Below are 6,000 nucleotides of genomic sequence, written 5' to 3'. Positions count from 1 at the left end.
CAGTGAATCAAACTCAACTACATGTAAAATTGTTAACTCAAAATGTAGGTAGCTTTGTATTTTGTTTCTGAAAGTGATGAGTAAACCAACATGGGAAGATTATGTCTTAATAGCACTCATGAAGAAGACAGGGCTTGGGGCCACAGTGATGTCCTCAGCAGAGTTCTGCCTTCAGTCCATCCCACAATCTCCGGGTGGTTTGCTGACCATTCTGACCTCCAGAGGAAGGCTTGGGGACATGCAGCGCTCCTGCCTGTACACGGTACATCACAGGGTTGCCTGTTGAGATGCGGTTGAGGTGACAACAGTTCACTGAATGGGGAGTGGGGTCCACAGTGTGGTGTAGTTCCCAAGGGTCTAGTTTATCTCCAGGTGCACAAATGAGAAAGCTTCTAGAATGCCGAACTCAGTAGTCTGTATTCACAGTGAAGCATGTAGGCACACATGCTAACAGAATATTCGCCAGCAAACCGCAGTCATGAAAGGGGCTGGAATGACGACACTAAGAAGTTTATGAGGAATGAATAAAACGTGGTGGGGGCAGAGGTTGGGGAAAAGATTAGAAAATGGCTGGGTGGTTATGACAGACAACCTCAAGGACCTTTGTCTGCTGATTTGGGGCATCTTATAGGTGGTAATTTAATAGGAAGGACTTCATATATAAAAATGGTAAGTGTGTAATAAATGCTAGGAACTATTATCATGTGTCAGGCACTATCTTAAGTGATTTTAGTATTGACTCATTTAACTCGAACACCCCTGTGAAGTCGGTGGTACTATTTCATCCCCATTTCATAGATGAGGCAACTGAGGCACAGAAAGTTTGGGTAAATTGCCCCAATTCACACTGCTGGGAATTGGCAAAGCCAAGATTCGGACCAAATGGTCCAACACCAGACCCCCATAAACCCATAACACTGCACTCTTGTTATTCATTCAGGAGGAGGCAACAGTGTAGGAATCTCTCTCTCCAACTTTCGCTCTCTCCTCATCCTCCCCTGTGTGGTTGTGTTCTCCTCAGTCCTCACCCCAGTATAAGCAGCATGCACAGCTTCTCCTCTGAAGCAAGAGTCACATTTGACTAAGCAACGCTTATATCCCATTGTTGGTTTTTCTGGCATCCTAGTGCAGATTAAATTTACCAGATACCTGAGAACCTGTCCTTTTAGAAACACACCAATATTTTATAAAGGACTTGGAAAAGTTTTCTGACCAGTTTTACTGCAAATCCAGAAGAGACAGGGAAAAAAAATTAATTAAGCGCTGGAAGAAAAGAATGAAAGCTTTTGGGGTCAGAGCCATTCTCTTAATGCAGCATAGTAATAAGTGAGATATATTTTATATACATTTTACATGAAGATAAGTAATATGATGAATCAAACTAGCCTGTGTTTATTGGCATCTGGAGGGTGGTTTCTGACTTGTTTCTAAGGTACTCATGGAAACAAAAAGCTGACTGAAAAATCATCTACAGATATATTTTATTCAGGAGATTATATATGGAAGAGTCAAAACCATATTGAAGTTATAATACAAAATCATGGTTCACATAGCAGCAAGGGGGGGTAGGGCAGAGGTGCCTACATTAGGCACAGCCTCCAGGGCACGTTGAAAGTTGACAAACTGCTTTTGATGTGGATGACGCCGCATCTCTTCTCCAGTATCAGAGGCACTCACGTAGGGTTGAAATGAGTATGGAAAACAACACTTTGGGTAAGTATGCAGATTTTAGGTTTCAGAGTTTAATAAATGAGTGTATGGGTTACATGAAAGTCATGTGTTAGGGACATTTCCCTTAAGGTGTTGATTGTAATTTTAAATACAGTAAGAGGTTTTGCTTTCAAATACATTCTTTAAGGGGAAGGGCTTTTACTGTTTTAAATTGTCTTCTAGTCTTATTCCTAAATGGTACCCTTCAAACTTTTTTTTGGCAGTTTTCCAATAATCCTTGAGACTTATCATGTTAAGTCACTTCCATTAGCCTGTGGTTGTTAATCACTACTTTGCTTTACTTTCTCCCACAAATTGATCATTCTCCAGACAGACCTATGCAATAAATAGATTTCAGCACATTGTGATGGGGTTACAAGGGATTCTGTCTTAATGTACTCAGTCCAGGTAAACCCATTTTTCCCAGTAACAGGAAAAGAAACACTGACAATGTAAACATTATCCTCTACTTTCTAGCATGTGGTTAAGATTTGCTTTTGTAGACATTTTAAAGGCGTATCTTCTATGGTTTTAAAGGGAAGCGTCTTTCACAGATGTGTTGTCTCCACATCTAACTGCAGAGACCCCTGGGCATGTTCCAGTGTGTTTGGTACCTTTGGGATCTTTCATTATTCAGCTGCCATCATTAAAGATTTGAAGCACTAGATCAGAAAAGTGTATGTGGATGGTTTTTTACCCATTTATGGATGTAAACAGCTGTGGAAATAAATGGGCTTCTTTGCCCTTAGCAGTAATCAACTTCAGTGTCTTTAGCAGCTGTACATTGTGATCAAAGGTTTATGTGAGAAGGTGTTTTTTTCTATAGCTTTTATTCGGGGAAAGGAGGTTGATGGAAAATACTTAAAAGGAAGCAACTTTGCAGACATACAGGAATGCATAGAGTAACAAAGTGACTAATGGATCAATGTTAAACCTTAATTAATATCTTAACTACAAATCTATTGCAGGTATAGAATGAACAAAAGTGAGCTGGCATTAGCCCCATTTGTCAGCTTAATTATTAATTAATTAATTTAATTAGAGGTTCTGATACATTAAAAATTGCTTAATCATTGGTGACAAAGTATTATTTCCACAGTGGAAATCTTATAATCATGAACTGAATACGATAGGAGAGAGATCAAACTACTTTCAAGGCTCAAATACTAATTATTGATTTTTGAATTACTGTCTCATGACCTATATTCAGTTCAGAGCCATAACAGTTTAGAAAGAATAGGAAGAAGTCAAAAGCCAGATGCTCTATACTATTCTTCCACTGCAGTTGATTACTAGCCCTCTGCCTTAACTCATAAGAACTAGAACCTGCATAGAAATGTAAGACATACTGTGGAGAAAAGGGAAATTTTCGACCAGGATTCCTACCTGACCTTAACAGTGTCCATTGTGTGCACGCATGTATGCATATATGTATATGTATATATATATATATGAGCCTGTTTGCACATCTGTGGGTTGTTTACTGGGGACAGAGTGGCTGGTGAGTTACAGGACTACCAGTCCAGGGAAGGGGTGGAGAGAAAGCACCCATTCGCTCCTCCCCTCAGTTCCTGCTGTGTAAGTGGTCAGGCATCTGCCAGTCACCAGAGACCCGCCCACAGAGTTCCTCCTGGTGGGAGGGGCAGTGAGGCAGGAGGGCCATGAGAGTTGGCGGGAGAGAAGTACGAGCAAGCGCTGAAGCTAGGAGCTGGGAGAATGGGAGAGAGTGGAGAAGGGAAGCCTAGAGGGAAAATTAGGGGCAACCGCGATGTGTGGAGGGAAGCTGGGGAGCAGGAGGGAACAGAGCTCCAGCCAGGACACACTGACCTGTGTTTGTGGTTGTACTTAGCCGGATAACCACCATGAGAATAAGCGTGGTGAACCCCTTTTAAAACCCCCAACTTCTTGACCTTGTCTTCATTTATTCTCACTGAATTCATAGAGCACTTGCCTGGAGGGCAACACACATACACACTCACAAACAGCTCATTAAAAATATGCACGTTTACCTGTTCCATCCACTGCTTCCCAAGTTAAAAAAAAAATGCAATGGATCATGGTTTCCTGAAAGCCCAAAAGTCTTGAATGCACAGCAGAGTTGTTTTACTTTTTCATGAAAAAATTAACACTATTCTTTTAAGAAGGTTCTAGAGGCATCAAATGATAAGGGTTTTATGAAAACAAACTTTATCTTGCTTGTAGCTGAAATTTCAAGGTCAGAGGCTTAAAAAAAAATTTCCCTACCTTCAGATAAGGAATTCAGCAATGACGGTTTATTTATTTACAAACACTTAGAAAGTTATAATCAATTCTTAATTGTTCAATTGCTGTAGGAGTAACTGGCTCTGCATATCAAACAACAGTTCATAAAATTCCATATTTCCATTTAAATGCTGGATAAATTATTTTACTTGATAATGTAGAAATTAAACTGTGGATAATTACTGCACAATACAGTAAGAACTATAGCAGCTACTGTATCATAAAATGTAAATGGATAATGTTTACTCAACACTATTAAAACCAAGTTATCCCATTAAAGTGTTACTTACAGCAAAAGGTATATATTTTCATGTGAAAAAATATTTTATCAGTATACTTCCAAAGAACCATAACAATGAAACACTTCAGTCTTTGTTTATTCTCTGTAATTAAAGTTTACACATACCAATAGTAAGTTCTTCCTACAAAATTCATGTGTGATGGGAAACCTCCCACTGAAACTGGGACAAGGAGAATTACAATATAATTTTGTTTAGTGATGTGAATATTTACCTAGAGAAACTAATATACCTGAAAAATGAAATTGTGGCCTCATTCAATCTTGGTTTGCTGGTGGCACTAGATTAGAACAAACAAGAGCAACAACACATAGAGATTGGGAAAGTAAGTGAATTCAGAACCAGAAGACAGAGAATGCTCATAATTGTTACACTCCGGCAAATACTGAGTAGTCCTAATCTTTTCACCAACATATGATCTCCTTAATTTCCCTACCATACTCCTTACCCCATGGAAATTCTTTGGCCCATTATTACTCCTTACAATCACCCTTAACTCCCTTGTCTTTCTACTTTATTCATTCTGTCCTGGCAAAATCCTAACCTTGGTAAAACTCCAGTGCCTTTCCTGACACCTCATCCAAGCCACTGGTCTTACAATAGCAATCAGGTTCTTGATCTCAAATGAGCACAGACACTGCTTTTAATCCTGTTACTGTCCGCATTTCCTGGGGGAATGATTGTATAGCTTCCTTTATCCTTCAGCTTTTGGTCTATTAGGGGAGGGAGATGCAGGCTGTGATGCAACCCCCATGTCCTAACCTCCGGGAGACTGACACCGTCAACTGCCTGCAGCCCGCTTACAGCTGAGTCTTGCCCCAGAAATTGCCCTGAGTGAAAGGAAACTCTTACCCAGCTATGCCCCTTCTCAAGGGCAGTTCACTTCCACAGACCATTAAGTGCAAATGCAAAAACTCAGCCCCTAATCTCAATTTAGGGCAACTCTGATTGGTGGTCTTAGTTCCAAAGCTCCACATAAAACCAGAGGAACTCTTATTTTAAGTTGCACTTGAAATTTAGTCATCTGTTAATCCTTCTTTCAGCCCCTCACAGAGGGACTGTTCCTATGGGCACCCCCTAGTACACAGCTGACAAACAGGTGTCTGTCTCAGAGCTGTTTCCCTAGGAACCCAACCCAGTGGGGTTGTTTTCATCCAAAAATGGTCCATAGGAGCAGACTCTATAATAGATTTTTGGAATGATATCACCCTTGGGGAAAATGGTAATAAGAACCCCATCATTGGTGGTAGGCAAAATTTAGAGAGTCCCTGCAATTGTTAAAATTTTCACTATTGGTGACCTGGATGGAATGCTAGTGGAAGGAAATTCACTGTTATGCAATACCTCAAGTACTAAGAAGTTATTGAGAAGTAGGAATTACGAAGATGACAATTGGATGACTTTTCTGAGAATCACTAGTTGCATTTGAGAAGTAGAATAAGACAGTGGAAGGCTAGAGTTGATTAACCACTAATTTAAGGCAAATATGGAAGAGAGGACTCTGCCAATATTTATAAATATTGTAAATATTTAAATAAAGGCTTTTATTTCCTAAAGCTAGAATGTAGAAAAGCTGAGAATGAGGCCCAAGATTTAATGTAAGGGTAGCAGAGCTCCAGAAATGATTTGTAAATCTTCAGTGTATTGTATCAAAGAAATACTGGATCATGGTACAAGGTGTAAGGTGGATTAGGAAATCTTTTTACAATTGAGATATATATTAATTCTT

This window comes from Manis pentadactyla, chromosome 1 (genome assembly GCF_030020395.1).
Source record: "Manis pentadactyla isolate mManPen7 chromosome 1, mManPen7.hap1, whole genome shotgun sequence".
NCBI classification, from domain to species: Eukaryota; Metazoa; Chordata; class Mammalia; order Pholidota; family Manidae; genus Manis; species Manis pentadactyla.
Note: the sequence above shows the minus strand (reverse complement) of the source record.